The sequence below is a fragment of the Pelophylax lessonae genome (genome assembly GCF_965119305.1).
Source record: "Pelophylax lessonae genome assembly, chromosome: 4".
Lineage (NCBI taxonomy): Eukaryota > Metazoa > Chordata > Amphibia > Anura > Ranidae > Pelophylax > Pelophylax lessonae.
Genome location: NC_138771.1, coordinates 112,521,251 through 112,541,505, shown reverse-complemented (window position 1 = coordinate 112,541,505; position 20,255 = coordinate 112,521,251).

The following is a 20,255-nucleotide window of genomic DNA, read 5'->3' as shown; positions in this document are numbered from 1 at the left end:
CTGGGGAGAACAGGATCAGGAGTATGAAATTAGAGTAGAGAGTAGGGAGGTATGGCAAGATTATAAAAAGGAGAATTAAGGGATTAGAAACTGATATCAGAAAGATGGAGGAGGGGGGGGGGGGAGAAAATCAAGATTGGTATATGTACATAGCTATACCCCCCCCCCCAACCAAGGGAGGGATTGTATTAATGTATTGATAAAATTTGTATGTTGAAAATCTTTAATAAAGAAATTAAAAAAAAAAAAAAATGCCGCCCCGGGCGGCTTCCCCGTTCGCCCATGCCTAAAACCGCCACTGATAAATATGATAGGTTTTAAATGTCTACTCTACCTAGGAGGCTAAGGTGTTCCATTGGTTCCCCATATGATCTGATATGAGGTTGTTTGGATTTGAAATGTTACAAATTTAGCAAATATGTCTTTACTATGGCTGTGCTATTATTATTTCATGGGTTATGACATATATGGATGGTTTACAGTCGCTAATAACCAGTTAATCAGGAATGTGTATTGGATGCCCCCCCCCCCACTGAGCTATTTATGATTGGGTATCTATCACGACTCGAGGCACTCAGGTCTGTTGAGTCTGATATTTTTTGATTACAGTTTCCAGACGGAAATGCATATTTAGGTAATAGGCACAAAAGGGTCTGCATTTTTTTTTCTCAAAGATCTGATAAGAAGGTTCTGGAATTGCTAACAGTTTGTGTATGGCATGAACTGGAGGAGAAAGGAGTGGCAAGGTCATGGTGGCCATGTTGAGACAAGAACAAAATGTATGTCAGATACAGTTTTTCATGGGCCCAATGCACACAGCCATTACAGGCACCCCTTTATGTGTTTGTTTTATTTATTTGTGCATGTATGTGATAGTAGGAGGTGGGCTACATAGTTAAAAAGTTACATAGTAGTTGAGGTTGAATAAAGACAACAGTCCATCCAGTTTAACCTGTGTAGGTGTGTGTGGACATATTCATTTCCCATACCCCTGAATGTTTTGATCTTGGAGATGTATGTCCAAGAGTCTTTTAAAAGTAGCCATACTGCCCGCAGTTACCACCATTTGTGTAGCGTGAGGTTCAATCGCTTCTCCTCTAGTCGCATTGTATGGCCTTGTATCCTCTTACATTCCTTGCGAATGAATAGTTTTTTTTTTTATGCTGAGATCACCGTTGAGGTATTTGTAAATCGCTATTATGTCCCCTCTCAGGTGTCTCTTCTCTAGGGAGAATAAATCAAGCGTTTGTAAAAGCTCCTCATAATTTAGGTCATCCAATCCCCTAACTAGCTTAGTTGCCCTTCTTTGGACTCCTTCCAGTTCCAGCACATCCTTTCTGAGGATCGGTGACCAGAACTGGAGTACTCCAGATGTGGCCGGTCCAGAGTTTTCTAAAGTGGTAGGATTATAGTTTTATCTCTGGAATATATCCCCTTCCTTATGCATACTAATATTCTGCCGGCTTGGACAGCTGCAGCTTGCCATTGCATGTTATTGCTTAGTCTATCTTCTACTAAGACTCCCAGATCTCTCTCCATTCTTGATTTCTCCAGAGGTTCCCCCCCATGCGTATTTTGCGTTTATGTTTTTAATCCCCAAGTGCAATAACTTACACTTCTCCACATTAATCCTTATTTGCCACATAGTTGCCCACTCTGTTATTTTGTTCAGGTCATTCTGTAAGATTTCTGCATCATGTTGGGAAGTTATTGTCCTGCTTAATTTTGTGCCATCTGCAAAAACTGAGATTGAGCTAATGATCCTGTCCTCAATGCTATTTATGAATAAATTGAAAAAAATTTGTCCCAGAACTGAGCCTTGGGAGACCCCACTTACCACTCCAGTCCAGTCTGAGTTCGCGTTAATTATTACCACCCTTTGGACACGCCCCTTTAACCAGTTTTCTATCCAAGAGCAAACCTTGTGATCTATGCCTGCAGACCTTATTTTGTTAATTAAGCGTTTGTGGGGGACTGTATCGAAATGCCTTAGCAAAATCAAGATACACCACATCCACAGGTCTCCCCCCCCCCCTATCTAGCTCACAGCTCACCTCCTCATAGAATGTTAACAGATTGGTCTGACAAGAACGTCCTTTTGAAAACCCGTGATGATACTATTGACTTTAGCAAATTCTTTTTATATAGTCCCGTTACATCCCTTCTAGTTTTTACATACTATTGACGTCAGGTTGACTGGCCTATAATTGCCCGGGATATGTCTCTGCCCTTTTTTAACCACTTTAGGACTGCTCACTGTGCTGCTAGTGCGGCATAGTGGCAGCCCCGTGTCCAGCGACGTAGACCTACGTCGCTGGACTCCTAGCTGTCTCGGTGGCGCGCACGCGCCGCCGGAGGCTCGCTCACGCTGTGTTTAGACACAGTGGGAGTCGGGCCGGAGGAGGAGAGGCTGTATCTCTTCCCCGATCGTCGGTGAAAAAGTGAGAAAATCCGCCCGTTTGTGTAAACAAAACGGGTGGATCTTCTCTGTGACAGACAGGAGGAGATCACAGGATTCAGCATAGCTGAACCTGCCATCTCTGTCTCTGTCACAGAACCCCCTCCCCCCACACACGTCAGTAAGCATGAGGCATACATTTAACCCCTTGATCACCAACAGTGTTAACCCCTTCCCCGCCAGTGTCATTATTATAGTAACAGTGCATATTTTTAGCACTGATTACTGTAGTAATGTCACTGGTCCCCCCAAAAGTGTCAAAAAATGTCAGTTAGGGGTCCGATCTGTCCGCCGCAATGTCGCAGTCCCGCAAAAAAGTCACAGATCGCCGCCATTACTAGTAAAAAAAAAAACGAAACAATAAAAATGACAAATCTTTCCCGTAGTTAGTAAACGCGATAACGTTTGCGCAAACCAATCAAAATACGCTTATTGCGTTTTTTTTTTTTACCAAAAATATGTAGCAGAAAAAAAATTGGCCTAAAATGTTAAAAAATTTTGATTTATACATTTTTTTCGGAATGTTATATAGCAGAATGTGAAAAATATTGTTTTTTTTTTTCAAAATTGTCGCTCTTTTTTTTCAAAAATTAAAAATCGCACCGGTGATCAAATACCACCAAAAGAAAGCTCTATTTGTGGGGAAAAAAGGGATGTAAATTTCTTTAGGGTACAGCGTTGCACGACCATGCAATTGTCCGTTAAAGTAACGCAGTGCCGAATCGCAAAATATGGCCTGGTCAGGAAGGGGGTAAAATCTTCCGGTTTTAAAGTGGATAAAAATATGGTCATTGAGAATTTTTTTGTCAAAGACATGTAGCTAAATACATTTTGGCCTAAATATATGACAAAAATGTAATATATTGGATATTTTTTAACAGTCAAAGTAGAAAATGTCAATTTATCGCAAAATTTTTGCCATTTTTATATTAATATCGCAAAAAATAAAAAGCGCAGAGGTGATCAAATACCACCAAAAGAAAGCTCTGTTTGTGGGAGAAAAAGAACGTAAATTTTGTTTGGGTACAGCATTGCATGCCCACGCAATTGTCAGTTGAAGTCGCACATTGCCAAGTTGAAAAAAGTGGCCTGGTCATTGAGCAGCCAAATCTTCCGGCACTAGAGTGGTTAAATATTGATATATAAATATTGGCTCAAAATTTTTTTTAGGGGGGGGGGGGGTTTAGGTGCTAGCAGTAACTTTATTTTTCCTCCATTAAATTATCTTGTTTTATCACATAGAGGACCAGAAATATGTGATAGCATGTTTTGTGAAATGTCCTCTGTATTGAGACATCAAAGGGTCTATCAGACCCTTAATGTCTCACACAACCTCTTTTTACAGCTAACGGAGCACAGATTGCACTTCAATAGTGTCTTACCTGATCACAGTGGCTGGAAAAGTGACGACAGAACCTGGAAGTGATGTAATGCATGTCACTTCTGGGTTCTTACTAGGTAGGGGAGATCAGTGAATGGCAGCAGCACTTGCCATGGGGCTTCTGGGGGAACACTAACAAGAGTTTGTGGAAAAATCAGAGGGCTGAACAGTGGCCTGATCACCTCCACCTGGCAGCCACCAGTCAGCTTGTCAGATTTACATACATTACCAGCTGCTATAGCAGCCGAAAGTATGTGTAAAACCCCCCACTGCTGCCAACTAATGATATACATAGGTGGCAGCAAAATGGTTAATAGATCAAAGAAAAATACTCCCTTTTTTTTAGGAAAAAATCCATAAGGAACAGGAAAAATGTAAAAAATTGCCTTTATGTTGGTGATCATTAGGAAGAATGCCACCCTAAAAGACAACTAAAAAGATAATTGGTGTCATGGTACTGGCTTTGGCATTAGAGTGATAAATAAGTCCCTTTGTGGAGCACTGGGTTAAAAATATGTTGTAAAGAATGTTCTAAAATTCTATGTTTTAATTGTTATAACTGACATATTGTAAGAACTAGGGCTTTTTTTTCCCCTCAAAAAATAGGAGCAGGAACTCACCCTCTCTAGCCAACTCCCCACCCCCACCTCCGCCCCTAACCCCACCCTTTCGAGGGGGGGGGGAGTAAAGTAATGCCAAATAATGGCTCAGAACTGTGTTTTGCACATGACCCAAGGTTTAGGAATGTGTAACACACAGAATACAGGACTCAGGAGTGCATAACACACAGAAGTGCGTATTGTGCAGTGCTGAGGAGTGTGTATTACACAGAAAAAAAATCAACACGTGTAATAGTACTTACATTCACTGCAAAGCTTCCCTTCTGCTGTTGGCTGCTGTTTATTTTGAAAACTGCCCTCTTGGCTCTATTAACCCCCAATGCACTGGAAGATCACAGCTTTGGAGCTTGGGTGGAATATGTAATGTAAAACCCATTGTACAGCGTGCAGCATTCAGGAATACTGTCACGAGACAATCAATATGTAATTTACAACCGTGACAGGTATGTAATATTTAGCACAGCATCAAGAGTATAGGTTCTGGGTATGTAATGCAAAAGGTAGAGTATGTTACAAAATCCTGACCACTGCATGCTTCACACCATGCCATATATTAAATATTTTTGATAATTGAACTCTGTATGCTTTGCTATCTCCCAGCAAATTTTCCTTGTCCTCCCAAAGCAAAAACCCCCTTCCCTCAATTAACCCCCCCCCCAACATAACCATTTATTGCTTACCTCTTTGCTTAAATGTGTGCCCCCTCCCCCCCCCCATCCACAGCTCAGCTCTGTATCTCCCGTCTACAGCTCACCTTCTCTCTTCTCCTCAAGAGCTCACCATCTCTCTCCCCCCAGCCTAACCTCAGCCTACCTTCTCTACCCCCATCCACAGCTCACCTCTTCTCCTCTGTCCACAGTTCACCTTCTCCTCCATCTACAGTTCACCTTCTCCTACCCCCAATCCACAGCTCACCTACTTCTCTCCATCCACAGTTCATTTCTCCTCCCCTCCATCCAGAGCTTACATTCTCCTCCCCTTCATTCACAGCTCACCTTATCCTCCCCTTCATCCACAGCTCACCTTCTCCTCCCCTCCATCCACAGCTCACCTTTGCTTCCCCTCCATCCACAGCTCACCTTCTCCTCCCCTACAGCCACAGTTCACCTTCTCCTCCCTTCCATCCACAGCTCACCTTCTCCTCCCCTACAGCCACAGTTCATCTTCTCCTCCCTTCCATCCACAGCTCACCTTCTTCTCCCCTCCATCCACAGTCCATCTTCTCCTCCCCTCCATTCAAAGCTTACCTTCTCCGCCCCTCCATTCACAGCTTACCCTCTCCGCCCCTCCATGCACAGCTCACCTTCTCCTCCCCTCTAACTACAGTTCACCTTCTCCTCCCCTCCATCCACAGCTCACCTTCTCCTTCCCTCCATCCACAGCTCACCTTCTCCTCCCCTCTATCCACAGTTCACCTTCCTCTCCCCTCCATCCACAGCTCACATTTTCCTTCATTCCAATCACAGTTCACATACTCCTAACCTCCATCCACAGCTCACCTTCCCCTCCCCTCTATCCACAGTTCACCTTAGCGTGCGCCCCTTGTACAACCTTTTTATCCAATGCCAACATGTCACCTCTGCACTCCCATTTATCTCTTTCCCTTCCACACTTTTCTTCTGCACCCCCATCTACAGCACACCCCTGTCCACATCTCTCAACCTCTGCAACCCGCCATCTTTCTTTTTTTGCAAATATTTTATTTAGAAAGGCAGCAACAGTAAAAAAGAAACATGGGTGTACATAGCAATAAACATGAATCACAAAGTGCAAACATACTTAACCAGGAAAATCACAAACACAGTGAAGTCCACAGTGAAACAGGCAAATAATAGAAACATGGTCCCCACACAGCCTAAAGAGGCCTGGAAACCTCACCAACGCTAATGCAGTGAATGCGGAAAGGCACTTGAGTACCAAAAGGTGAGCCAATAAGGCTGCATAATAATTCCAACTGTCCCTGTCAAAATTTTTGATAAAGGCGAAGAGAGCACAGAAAGAGTAGAGAAAGAGAGAAGAAAGAGAAAAGAAAAAGAGAAAGAAGTCAGGGTCGGACCGAAAGAAGAAAAGAAAAGAAAAAAAAAGGGGGGGAAGGGGAAAGGGAAGTAATGTTGAGGGTCAAGGCTAAACAAGGGGAATGGACGCAGCCAAAGGTCAACCAGTCCAGGTCGTTAGGAACACATCAGGGATTTCCCCCTATCAGAGAGGATAAATACATTCCAGAAACCCTAGACCTTCTCATAGCATTCCCGTCTATGTTGCGCTGTGAGGGTAAGGTCCTCCATTTTGTTGATCTCTTCCAGTTTGCTCATGCAGTCTTTAATAGTAGGCGCATGAGGTGTTTTCCAGTACAACAGAATGCACGACTTAGCTGCACACAAAACGTGTGGAAGGATCAATTTTTTATATATTGGCATCGGGATGTCCGATAGCTGAAGAAAGAAGAAAGCCGGGGTGTCCGGAATGGTGCGGTCAGTAAATTCCCCCAAAAGATCTTTAACAGCTTTCCAAAAACCAACAATCCTAGGACATGACAAAAAAATATGCAGCAATGTGCCTTCTGCCTCCTGGCAACGCCAACACGCCCCCGACGTCCTCGGGTAAAACTTGTGCAGGAGAGAGGGCACTCTGTACCACCTGGTGAGCACTTTATAGTTAGCCTACTGAAGTTTCGTACATGTAGGAGTGTTGAGCGCCAGCGTACAGATATTCAATCTCTGGACAGGTGTCAGCGTCAAGTGCAAGTCAGCTTCCCATTTTCAGAAACACGAGGGAGCAAAGTCCTCCGCGGGTGTGACCAGTAAATTATAGATCTTTGACAGTGGACCAGGTAAACAACCCTCACCAGACCAATATTCCTCGAAAGGCGTGAGATCCCAGGTGTAGAGGTCAGGAGAGGGCAGTTAGTGTAGAAAGTGATGCATTTGGGCAGCCCTCCAGAACCCCAGGGCAAAGGGACCATCCGGGGCCATTAGCGCCGCTATGGACGGCCACTGACCCTCAAATACGAAGTGAGATACCAGGTGTTTATATCGGGTCATCAGATGCTTAGAGGCCGGGTCAGCGATGTCCGGTTCAAAGGCCGGATTGCCCAAGACGGGGAACAGTGGGGAAGTGGGTGTCGAAATCGCGGGGTGAGAGAAGAGAGAGGCTACCTGTGTAAGCGTTACCCCAATTGTAGGGTGGGACCTAAGAGAGTTCAAAGTAGCCCCCTCACACCAAGGGGCTCCTCAGAGGGGGGTCTCCGACTGCGCTTGTTCAAGTTGTACCCAAAGCTTGCCCGAAAAATGTCTGCGCCATTCCAAGAGACGACTGGTGGTGGTATCCCACGTCTGGGAGGGCTAGACCTCCACACCACTTAGGAAGGACTAAATGGGAATGCGAAAGATGTGGTCGCCCATGGCGCCATATGAAACGTATAAAAAGAGAGTGAAGCCGTGTGAAGAAAACTGATGGGAGTTTTAAAGGAAGAGCCTGCAAGAGGTACAAGATCTTAGGGAGCTCTGTCATTTTGATAAGGTTACACCTCCCAAACCAGGAGTGCAATCCCTCATGCCAATCGTCGAGGAGTTTGCGAACTATAGTCAGCAGGGGGAGAAAATTAAATTCATAGATCATAGAGAGGTCCGGAGATATCTGGGTGCCCAGGTACGTAAGCGCCGATGAAATGGTAAAGACGAGGAGAGGTGACTCAGAAGCACAGGTGGAACCGCCACCCCATGGCCTCCGATTTGCCAAGATTGATCTTCAAATTGGAGCAGTGACCATAGGCGTCCAGTTCCTTGAGCAGATTAGGGGCCGATATCACAGGGTTGGAGAGTGAGAACAACATGTCGTCTGCATAGGCCGAGATCTTGCATTCAATATCTCCCACTTTGAAACCCTGGATATCTGGATTGCTCCGGACCTTACGCAAAAAGCAGGGGAGAGAGGGGGCACCCCTGACGAGTACCGTTGGTGATTGGGAAGGAGTCTGAAAGTATACCATTGCACTTCACCTGAGCCGTAGGGTGAGAATAGATTTGTCGTATCGAAGACAACATGGTGTCGCCGAGGCCAATGGATCGCAATGTCGACATCATAAATCGCCAATTAACACGATCAAAGGCCTTTTTGGCATCAGTTTAAGAAATACACACGAACTACATGAATCAGGTTCAACACCTTGGAGGTGTTATCCCTCACTTCACGGGTGGGAATAAACCCCACTTGATCCAGATGAACAAGATGTGGCATGTGGGGTGCCAGTCTGTTGGCCAAAATCTTTATGAATAATTTAAGGTCCACATTCAGCAAGGAAATTGGCCGGTAACTGCCACAGGCTGATGGATCTTTACCTTCTTTTGGGATCAGGGAGATGTGAGCATGGAGCGAATTGGTGGGGAACAAGGATTTTCCAGAACCTAGGAGGTTAAACCATGCCAGCAAATGCAGGCCCAGTAACTGGAGGAAAGTCGTGTAGTAAGGCAGAGTGAAGCCGTCCGGACCCGGTGCCTTACCTACCTTAAAAGCCCCCAGTGCACGTTGGAGCTCCGATAGAGAGATCAGGGCTTCCAATTGCTCCCTCGCATCTTCGGTAAGAGACGTAGCCGCGTGGAGGCTATGCAGTCATCAATTTGGGACTTGGTAGCCTCCTGTCCCGAGAGGTTATAGAGGGACGAGTAAAACCCCCTAAATTCATTGGCAATCTGTTTGGGTAAGACCACCCTATGGCCCAAGGCGGAGGTGATATGTGGGACGCCCGCACAGAGGCTGTTACCAGTCGCCCACATTTGTTCCCAGACACATAAAAGGAGTGGTGGGAGCGATGTAGGTCCGCTTTAGCCTTAGCAAAAAGAAGTTCTTGCACCTGTTTGCGCAAGGAAAAGAACTCCTTCTCCATATCTCGGTTCAGGTCACGTTTATGTAATGATTCCAAAGTGTGAATGGTGAATGTCCCCTAGCAATTTCTCAAGCATTTGCGTCCGCTGTTTCTTAAAGGCGAGAGCCATGTTCGATGAATATACCATGAACAACCATTTTATGGGCCTCCCAGATAATCCCTGGGTCACAGTCATCTGTTACATTTTCCCGAAAATATTTTGTGAGCTCCCTAAAGACTTCCGCATGAACCTCTGAGTGCTGTAGGAGAGCATTGCTTAGGCGCCATATTCGGGTCCCCACTCCTGTACCCTCCGATAATTTGTATGATAGTGATATCATTGCATGATCAGAGAAAGTGATCGAGTCGATGGCAGTGGACACTACAGCGTGCAGTTGGGGATGAAGGATTAGGAGAAAATCAATTCTGGAGTATGTCTTGTGAGGTGAAGAGAAAAAGGTGTAATCGCGTTCTCCATTGTGTTGCAGTCGCCACACATCAATGAGCTGGGCGCTGTGAAGTGCCTGTAAGATCCTCTTGCGGGGGCCATGAGAAACGGAGGAGACGCCCGAGGAGCTGTCGAGCGCCGGGGCCAAGGGCACATTAAAGTCACCCCCCAAAATCAACTGGTCATCTTGGAAAGTAGAAAGCTTCTTAAGGATATGGGCAACAAAAGCATCTTGGCCGTCATTGGGCGCATAAACACTCGCCAATGTTACCGGAAAGGTACCAATAGTACCTTTGAGGAAGACAAAGCGACCCTCAGGATCCAGCAAAGAGGCCTGAAGGATCCAAGGGACAGGTGCCGACAGGAGGATAGACACCCCTTTAGACTTAGCTGCAGCGTTGGTCGAGTGGTAGGATGCAGGGTAATAACGATTCTTAAGCAATGGGAGACGATCCTTTCTGAAGTGGGTCTCCTGAATAAATGCCACGTCTGCCTGACAGCGACGCAGGTCATTAAGGAGCACTTTATATTTTTGGGGAACATTGAGCCCCTTGACATTCAAAGATATCACCTGGAGAGCATCCATTCTCTAGGATAGCGCAGGGGTCTCGGGGGCGGGGGGAAAAACAAAAAAAAGGAAAAAAGGGGGGGGGTAGGAACGGAAGGAAGAGACGGAAAAGGAAGGAGAGGAGGTACTAGCAGCAGGAAGAGGTAGGGAAATAGATAGAAAAGACCAGAAGGAGAACAAAGCGAAAGGATATTAAAAGAACTAAAGAAAAGCTAGCAAGCAAGAGGTAGTGACCTCCCACAAGAACACTAAAGAGCAGTCAAACTGCACTTGCACTAGGAGACCGCAAGGGTCTACTGCATGCAGACCTACGTGGAAGCACGGGTGGAGCAGGCTCAGCAGAAGTAGCGAGTCCCGTCCGCCCACCAAGCCCAGCATGGAAAAAGTAGAAAGAGGAGAGGCTATGAAGGCAGTGGTGACAGAAAAAAGGATCAAGGAAGAGAGCATTGCCACTGGACAGAGGAAGCAAGTCATCAGCAATCAGAGTACATGCATCAGTGTACAATAAACTTAAAACAGCAAACAGGGTTGTGGTCATTAGAGAAAATGGAGCATCTGGACTGCCTGCACCCTAGAGCGAGGATATAATACTTTCACATGGGCACCATTACATGGAGAATGGTAGGTAAAATAACCCACAGGCGCAACACTCGTAGCATGGCATGACCAGATGCCACAGGGAAGACCCCGAACGGTCAGGGAGGGCACTTAGTTCAGGCAATCCAGATTCTCCAGCAATAAACATAAACACTGTATCCGCCCCAAGGGGCGCCCGGCATCCCCCATTCAACCACCCCCACCCGACTCCCTCTCCCGATCCCGAGGGTAGGGATCAGTCAATGCAGCTCACGGAGACAGGCGGCCATACCGCGGAAGCCCCCCGGGCACGGAGACAGGGGGCCCCCCCCCGCCCCACACCAGTCCCGCGAATGAGCAAGGAGAAACAGTCCAGTGCCCATGCGCAGTCTATCCCCCCAAACCACCACTCGCAGAGCAGTTCAGCCAGCATGCACCATAGATAGACCGCCCCTGGTTATCCCCACTATCACAGTCAGGAAGCATCTATGCAAGGAGGGCAAGGCATATCGGAGAAACATTCATGAGAGTGGGGTCTGGGGTATACGAGCCGACCCCCAGAGCAGTACTCTAAATTCAAACGAGGAACTGTCACAGAGCTATGAAAGCGTGGGGGGGGGGGGGGAGAAGCCACCAGGTCAGGCCAGGCACAAACCGCAAACCAAACAATGTTCCATGTTAGTCATAACGGGACAAGGGGGCCGGAGAGAACCAGATAAGCACTTACAAGGCAGGACAGTCCAGTTTCCAAAGCTCCCTGGGGGCCTCCGGCGTGCAAGCTCTTGATCGGTGGTGGACTCGTTGAGGGCGAGAAGACGAGGCAGTGCCCTTCGGAGCCTGGGCTAGACAGTCTGTGGGACGAGGAAGCATCAATAGCCAGTTCGGTACCTGAATAGGTTCTGCACCTAGGAAAGCAAACAGCGCGGGTAGTTCACTCTGTGTGCGGAGGGTGAATGAGGAATTAGTCATGCGGAATGTAACCGATAGAGGGTACCCCCATCGGTAGGTGACAATGATGCACCTGGCCAAGTCCAATAGCAGGCGTGGCAATGCCCGGTGATACAGCATGGCCCTGGAGAGGTCAGGCATGATTTTAAGGGATGCCCCATCGAAATCCACTGGGCCGGACTCCCACGCCTTGCAAAACCACCAGCTCACGATGTGTATATCTGCCGATCTGGTTCAGTGGAGCAGGGGCCGAGAGCTCGGTGGATCCGGTCAAAGTCCAGGTTGGCAGGCAGGGAGTCCCCCAGAAGTTGACCAATAACGGCACACGGTGGCAGGCAGATTCCCAGGGCCATTCGCCTCAGGTAGGCCTTTGATTGTTTTGGCGGCTGCGGTCCTCAATGTCCTCCATATGCAGCTGCATGGCGACAGTTGCCTCTAGGTGAGATGTCTGTGCTTTCTCCAACGCAGCAAGTCTGTGGTCCATAGCGGTGAGCGCAGACTCTCCTGCAGACACCCTGTCTGCCACCTGCCGAACCTCTGCTTGCACTGCCTTCACCTCCCGCTGATGGGCCGCTTCAAGCCGGCCAACGATAGTCTCTATGTCTGCTTTGCTAGGCAGGGAGCGGAGAATAGCACGAAGTTCCTCGTCTACCCCCAGGTGACTGAACGGGAGGGATGGGCTCAAGGTGGACGAAGTGCCGCAGGAGTGTCGGACAGAGCATCCGATATAGCCGACGAGGTAGGGGAGGCCAGATGCGAGTTCGCGCCAGAGAGCTGCAGGCACATGCTTCTGCCATCTTGCCTGCCAGGGAGGGAGCTTGCGAGGCCATAAAGAAATGTCTGATTTCACCCCCCGATGGAGGTCCTCGAGAGGTGCCTGTATATCCAGGGGTGCTCTTAGCCTTCCTCTTCTTGACGGATCTCATGCCTCAAGATAAAGACAGATAAAAGCTGAGCTAGGCGAGTTAGGACACAGAGCTCCACAAGAAAGCAACCTCAGCTGGCCATGTCCAGACCACGCCCCCAACCCCCCATCTTTCCCCTCTGCACCCCCAGCTCACCCCACAGCTCCCTTAACTCTATGCAATCCCCCCCAAAGCTATCACCTCTGCGCAATACCCCCAACCTCTCCACAGCTGTCTCTCTGCACAATTGCACCCCCTTCCTCCCCCCTTTCCCTCCACAGCTCTAACCAACTGCATTGCATTACATCAGTGCATCCACTGCTCTGTTCGATAGAGCGAGCTTTTTTTTCAGCCACTGCCATCTGTTCTGTGCAGCTCCGCCTATCAGAGCTGTAACACAGAGCCGAGGAGGAGTTTCATACTGCTCTGACAGGTGGCAAGCGGGGAGAGAAGCTGCCCCACAATTAATCCTCACAATAAAAGGATGCCAAGTCAGCATTGCCAATGGTTACTATATCGGCATCTATCAACAGATGTGGGGTACCTGCCCTGGGTGCCAGCGCTAGTACACAGATGCTTGTGGAGGAAGTAATATAGAAATTTTCTTCTACAGGCTTCTGTGTTATGTGACATAACTGAAGCTGAAGAGGAGAGGGCTTAGGGCTGCCAGAAGTAGCGTTCTGCCACATTCCGGCTGAAAAAAAAAAAAAAAAGCCCTGGTAAGAGCCTAAAATGTTTCAATGAAAATAAGAGAAAATAGGAAGTAGTCAGAAATTAGATACACATCAGAATAGTTTTCGAAAGGCTTCGACCTTTGAAGAAGCTTTAAGGCGCAACCTGGGTCGGATTATTTTCTATATGCTGGAAATAGCTTTTTATTGTATTTGAGTACAATAAAGTCTACAAGTCTTGGTGCCCTCACATCTGCTCCATCATACCTCCCAACTTTTTGAGATGGAAACAGGGAAAAATATTAGCAAAGGTATGGAGGCATAGGACACACACTATGACACACCCTCTTAATGTAGAATTATACAAAAAAATTATAAGTTAAACACACAAGTACTTTTTTACAACTACTATTCCTTTATAATGGCTTTTTAAATTTACAAATGCAGCAATTTAGAAATTGGATAAAAGGTTTAGCACTGGGAAAAACATTTTGAAAGATAAAAAGTGTATTTTATATACAACTATACAGATCAGACTAAAATGGGGGACAAATGAGGAAGAAAAAGGGACTTTGTTCCAAATCAGGGAAAGTCCCTCAAAATCAGGGATAGTTGGGAGCTATGTGCACCATTATCTCTGCATCCATTAGATGTTCGTTTCTGTGCAGTAAGTATTACGAGAAGACTGTAGCAAGAGCCTACAGGGGACATGTTTAAGACAGTTAGAGCGGGGCTACAGGTGAAAAAGTGGTATGTTCTGAAAGCTTGCATATCTGAGGCATATGATGAAATTTAGAATAATATCAGTTAATGGATTAGAATGTTCATTGCGGTGCGGAGGATGCTATCTGAACGTGTGTGATCAGTGCATGTTGCTATTGACCCATTTTTTTTGCGTGGAATCTCCCCTAAAATCGGCTTTGAACCTGAAGGGTCTAGTATGGGTTTCCTGAAGGACCTCACACTTTGTTTGCATATTTTAGCATTAGGTACCCCCTTACAATCTATTCCAGACACAAATGTGGGTATTTTCTAAAACTGGAGAGTGCAAAATCTGCTACAGCTCTGCACAGAAACCAGTCATCTTCCAGGGTTTATTGTTAAAGCCTAATTGAACAAGCTATAGCTAGAAGCTGATTAGCTACAGTACAGAGCTGTACCAGATTCTGAGTGTTCTAGTATTAGTAAATCTCCTCAAAAGGGTCTGATAAGTATTTGTAGCCTTTTTATCCTCTATCCTATCTTTTTTTTTATCCTTGGTGTAGGATGTGCTACAACAAAAATGACATGTTCAAAGAAAAAATAGTTTAAAATTGCTGGCAAATAAAGCCTAATTGCCAACAAAAAATTAAAAACAGCACACAAACCCCCTACAATAGTTCCACATAATGCATTACATACCCTTTGGGATCTGCTCTGTATTTTGGGGGACCTTTAGGGACGATGTGCCATTTGTTCTTTTCAAAAAAGAAGCCAGGAGAGAGATGTCATCTACCAGCAATCTAAAACTCTTTTTTCCTTTGTAAATGGAATTAAAAAAATGTTTGCTTTGGTACATGTTCCCAAGGGCACCCTTAAAAAAGTCCAAAAATTGAGACCGCGCTCAAGGTAGTAAGATGAAAGCAAATGAACTCCTTTATTCCTCATAAATGAAGCAAACAGACAGTGCACAAACAGACGTGTCGGGTTGACGCGTTTCACGATGCTGTAGATCGCTTACTCATAACCACACATGGCACCCTTACTATTTTTTGTCCCTCCCTTGCCTATTAGCCTAGAAAATTTGAATTTTTAGAAAATTAGAATTTTTAATTTGAAAAATTCAGCTTCTGTTGATTTTCATGAGGTTCAGGTTCGGCATCCAAACTTCGTGAAAGTTGCTGAACCCTGATCGAACTGAACTCAGGGCAGTTCAGCTCATCACTAGACAAGAACATGGAAGCCCTGCTTCTCTTGCTAACACAGGTGGTGCATATCTTTGCTGACTGATTTCCTGGGCAGAACCAAGTTGCAACAGACTTAAGCCTAGTACACACGCAACGATTATCGGCCGACCGATCGTCCATCTTTTGTCCAGAGTGGTGTTTTGTTGGTTGGAATGTGCCTAGACTGCACACAAATTTTCTCGCCCGACAAAATTCTACTTCAGAAGTGATGTCATGTGTTGGTTTGCTTTCTTTGTGTTCTTTCTTCTCTGAGCATGCCCAGTCTTGCTCTTTAGATTTTTCCCTGTCGAAATCTGTACCGACTGCACGAAAATCGGCCGTGTTTTGACGACGGACAAAAATTTTATAGCCTGCACACCAGATTTTTTTCGGCCGAAAAGTCGGAGACGGTTGTCGGAAGCATCATACTAACAAGCCGAAAATCGGCAGATCGGACGAAAATTCCCTGCCGATTTTCGATGCGTGTGTACGAGGCTTTAGGTGTACCTTTAGTAACCGGTGTTAAATGGGTGTTAAGTGGTGTTAGGCTTTATCACAGAGAATCAAGGTGATAATTTCCTAAGACGTGTTTAGTAAACCGTGTTAACTAAGGTAGGAACCAAATATCACGTCTCTTCACCTTACGGTGTTGTCTCTGTGATAACTACAGTGTTAGTATAGGAATATACCTGTTTAGTAACCCGTGTTAGCTCAGAAGAGTCCTAAAACCAGTGTAAACTTGGTGTTAAATCTCCTGAATTTAACACCTAGTCAGACCAGTTAATGTTGCTTGAATCAGGAGGTCTTGCTACAGATCACAGGCAAATGAGGCACAGGCTCAGATGAATCTCAGTGTTTCCAGTTAAAATTCCAAGGTGCTGAAATACTTTTCTCTATACCCAAAATACAGCTGTCTAGAAGTGAGCACTATCATGCATGCCTATATATCCTTTCTCTGAAATAATCTTCTCGTCCGCTACTTTTAGTCCCACCAATGAGACCCTAGCAGACTTGTGTAAAGTACTCGAAATTTCTACTTGAGTAAAAGTACAAGTGTTCGATCAAAAAGTGACTTGAGTAGAAGTGGAAGTGCTCGCAGAAAAAGTTACTTAAGTAGAAGTACTAAAGTATTCAACATTTTTTTTACTTAAGTATTGCAAGTAGTTTTTTCAAAAAATTTGCTACTTAAGTACTAAAAGTAAAAAGTACCAGTAGTTTTGAAAAAAAAATTCTACTCAAGTACTGAAAGTAGAAGTACAAGTACTTTGTTATGTAGTTATTAAGGAAAGAAGTCAAAAGTTTGAACATCATATTGTTTTTTATTATTTCAAATGATTTATTCAAATGATTAACCTAAAGGACAATCACAATTCCTTAGGCTTTAACTTTTTGTAAACAAAAAACAGATAAAGTATGTTCCTCCCTTCCCCTTTTAAAGCATCCACCTTTTAAAGCCAGGGGTGGTCTCCTTCCTGAGCTTCCTCACTCTCACAGCCAGGCAGATCACTTGAAGTTGAAGGGCCAGGGGTGGAAGGTGGTGTTTTTGGTTCGTCCATCTTTTCAGCTGATCAAAAGGCAGAGCAGGAGCATGCGCAGTCTTCTTAATCGCGGTTTGATTTGATTCGCTCAATTGATGATGTGCCAGGCCAGCTTCATCAAACCTACAACGCTTAAAGTGAAAAATGCATCAAAAACTACTAACAAAGTGGCTGTGCTAAAAATGCTAATAAAGTGCCTGCAATCATATATATATATATATATATATATATATATATATATATATATATATATATATTCTTCTTGTATTTAAAATCATCGCCCACAGTATCAAAAATAAAGTGACATCTCTGTGCTAAATGCAGTGCAAATTATTCCCACAATGTAAATTTAATTCATATAAAATATATATGACAATACCACTATAAAATAAGTTGTGATTGTGAATAAGTTAGGTGCAAGTGCTTGTCACTTGCTGTCAGATGCGTCCACCTTTCTTCTGTGATCTGCTCAAGTAAAGTGGTGGACTGGATAGCCTCTCTCTCTGCCTCTCACCTTAGTAGCTGTTAAGTAGCACTGGCACTGCACTGGTTCAAAAATCTGTCTATATTATTTTCATTATAAGAACTTGTCAGAACATGCTTCCACCACCTGTCCTTCACACTAGTAGTGCTCATTTGCTTTGCTCAAGTCAAGTGCCACTGCCAGTGGCCACTGCAGTGCGGGCACAGCCGCACAGGCAGAGGCAGGCCGCAGGAAGCACAGGCACCACCACAACACAACACTTATGGTCCATGGACCATGGATGGTCGGATAATCATCATAGCCATCGTCTCACTCTTCTTGGTTCAAAAAAGCCACCCATGACCCGTGTGTATATAATATATTAATATTTTATATTGATTATTTGATTCTCAAATGGCACATTTGCCATGGCAAGGATTAGGCCCTCTCCACGGTCCACCTCACTCACCTCATAGAGAAGAAGATGAGATCAGATGACGAAGAAAATGCTACGAGTCCTGCTCCCGCGTCCTGCCGCCCGTGTCACAACTCCTCTCAGTAAGGGCCCTAAGGGGTGGAGTCTGAGTGACACACAACACGTTTAGAGGTGGAAACCTCGAGCGGGAAGACGGCAGCATGGCTCCTCCAGTGCGGTCTTAACTTGATGATCATGACAGTGATTCCGCGGGCCGCGGCGCGAGCGAGGCTGTGGGATTGATTGAATTGAGTTGTGCTGCCTACTGCTACACACTACCTACTACTACTACTACTAAATTGTGAGTCAGTATATTTTATTTCATTTTTATATATAAAAGCGGTATTGTTGAGCACTACTAGCCACTAGATCTCCTGGCTGTCACTTTGTCACATGTTGGGGAATCACAGCGGCTCGGCTCCAGAAGTGGCGGGTGTCCCCGTCATCCTGCCAGGGCCGCCAAGAAGTTCATCACCTAATCTTAAGTTATTAATATCTTATGAGGAGAGGACCTATGAGATTGAGAATTGAAATAATTAAATATATATGGCTTTTTGAACCAGTGCAGTCAGTGCCACAGTGCCACCCAGACGCTATCCACCAGTGCCACCACCATTAAGTGTGTTGGTCGGTCACTCGAGCACTGAAGAAGGTGGAAGCATCTGACAAGTGAAGTGACACTTTAGATTTGCACACTGGAATTAATTTAGGGACTTTTCGTTATAGATAGGTTTACACACTTCAACTTGTTGCACGCACCTGACCTAACTTATTTCATAACTTATTTTATTGTGATTTATTGTCATATTTTATATGAATTTAATTTACTGTTACATTGTGGGAATAATTATTTTCACTGCATTTAGGCTTTAGCACATTCATGTCACTTTATTTTTGATACTGTGTGGAGTGTGGGCAGGGCACTAGGGGCAACGATGATATTATATCGATTGCACAGGCACTTTATTCGCACAGCCAAGTTGTGTTTGTTAGTAGTTTCTTGATGCACTTTAAGCGCTGTAGCACCATTTATTTGTTTGTTTCATATTTTCTTTTTATTGGAAAGATTTGGTATAGCAGCTTTTATTATACACAGCCTTTATTTTCGTATGCGCTGATTTACAAATGACATTATACACATTTTTTTTGAGCTTTATGCAACCTGCCATCTACTGTTCTGGCAGTGGTAATTTTTTTAAAAGTAACGAGTAACGATGCAGCACAAAAAAAAAATATCGGAGTAGAAGTATCGAAATCATCGAAAAAATGTAGTGAAGTAAAAGTAGAAGTAGGAGAAAAAAATTCTACTCTAGGAAAGTACAGATACCGCATTTCGGTACTTAAGTACAGTACTTAAGTAGTTCTACTTCGTTACTATACATCTCTGGACCCTAGTTAGCCACCTTTGTTAGGTTGACACCAGTGTGCACTTAGATTCTTCCTGCCATACTGGATCTGATTCATAAGAGCCAATTGCTACATGCACATGTGCAAGAATCCTAAAGAAGAAAGGTGTCTCCAAGTTGTTGACACAATCCTTTCAGGCTGTAAATGAGAGGTTTTCTTATGCCTTGTTGTCTAAGAGCTGGGTTTCTTCTAAACTTTGCGTCTCCTGTTTAGTTGTGTAGTCAGGATGGGGTTGATAAAACGTTAGCATCATGATATAGACAGAAGTCCTGTTGGTCACTTTGGAAGTAGATTTGTCGAAAGAGCCTCTTGTAAACAGATGTTCCTCTTTTTCATTTGGAAACCTTCCTTGGTGGGACCTTTTGGTGGTTTTGTAAGGCTTCCTCAATTGCACCCTTGGAACTCATTGAGAAACCGAGAAGTTAATTGTTGTGAAGCCCTGTTGCTCAAGCTTTTAACCATGTTATTAAAGATGCAGACTTTTGAAATACCTTTTTTACCAGGTTTAAACAAAAATCTCTTCACCAGGTTAGTAACTTAAGTTAGTCAACAAATGGAATTGCTGAAAGTAACCCTGTTTATAATCATAAAAAATCATTAAACTGCACTCTGAAAATAATAGACTGAGCTCATTCAAGAGCTCCAGTCACCACTGCTATCAGACATAGTTGCTTAGGGCCTGATTCATAGTACGGCGAATTGGCGTTTCGGCGGGATTTTGCGAACCGGCGATTATTTAAGTCTGAAATTGGCATTCAAAGAACGGCGGGCGGAAAATAGCGCCTAGTGTGAGATTTATTAAGATGCAATATGGTCAGAGCGCGACTTAAAACCACGCCAGCTAAAAGCTCGACTAAAGTTTAGCCAAATTTTCCCCTGTACCCCCAAAAATCCCAAATCACTGTGGAAGGTGTGGAAGTCAATTTGGAGATGACTTGCGTTTAAAAAATCTCAAAAACTGACTTAGAAAGAGAGATATCTGCGAAAGTGTGGAAAGGTTAAACAGCTCCT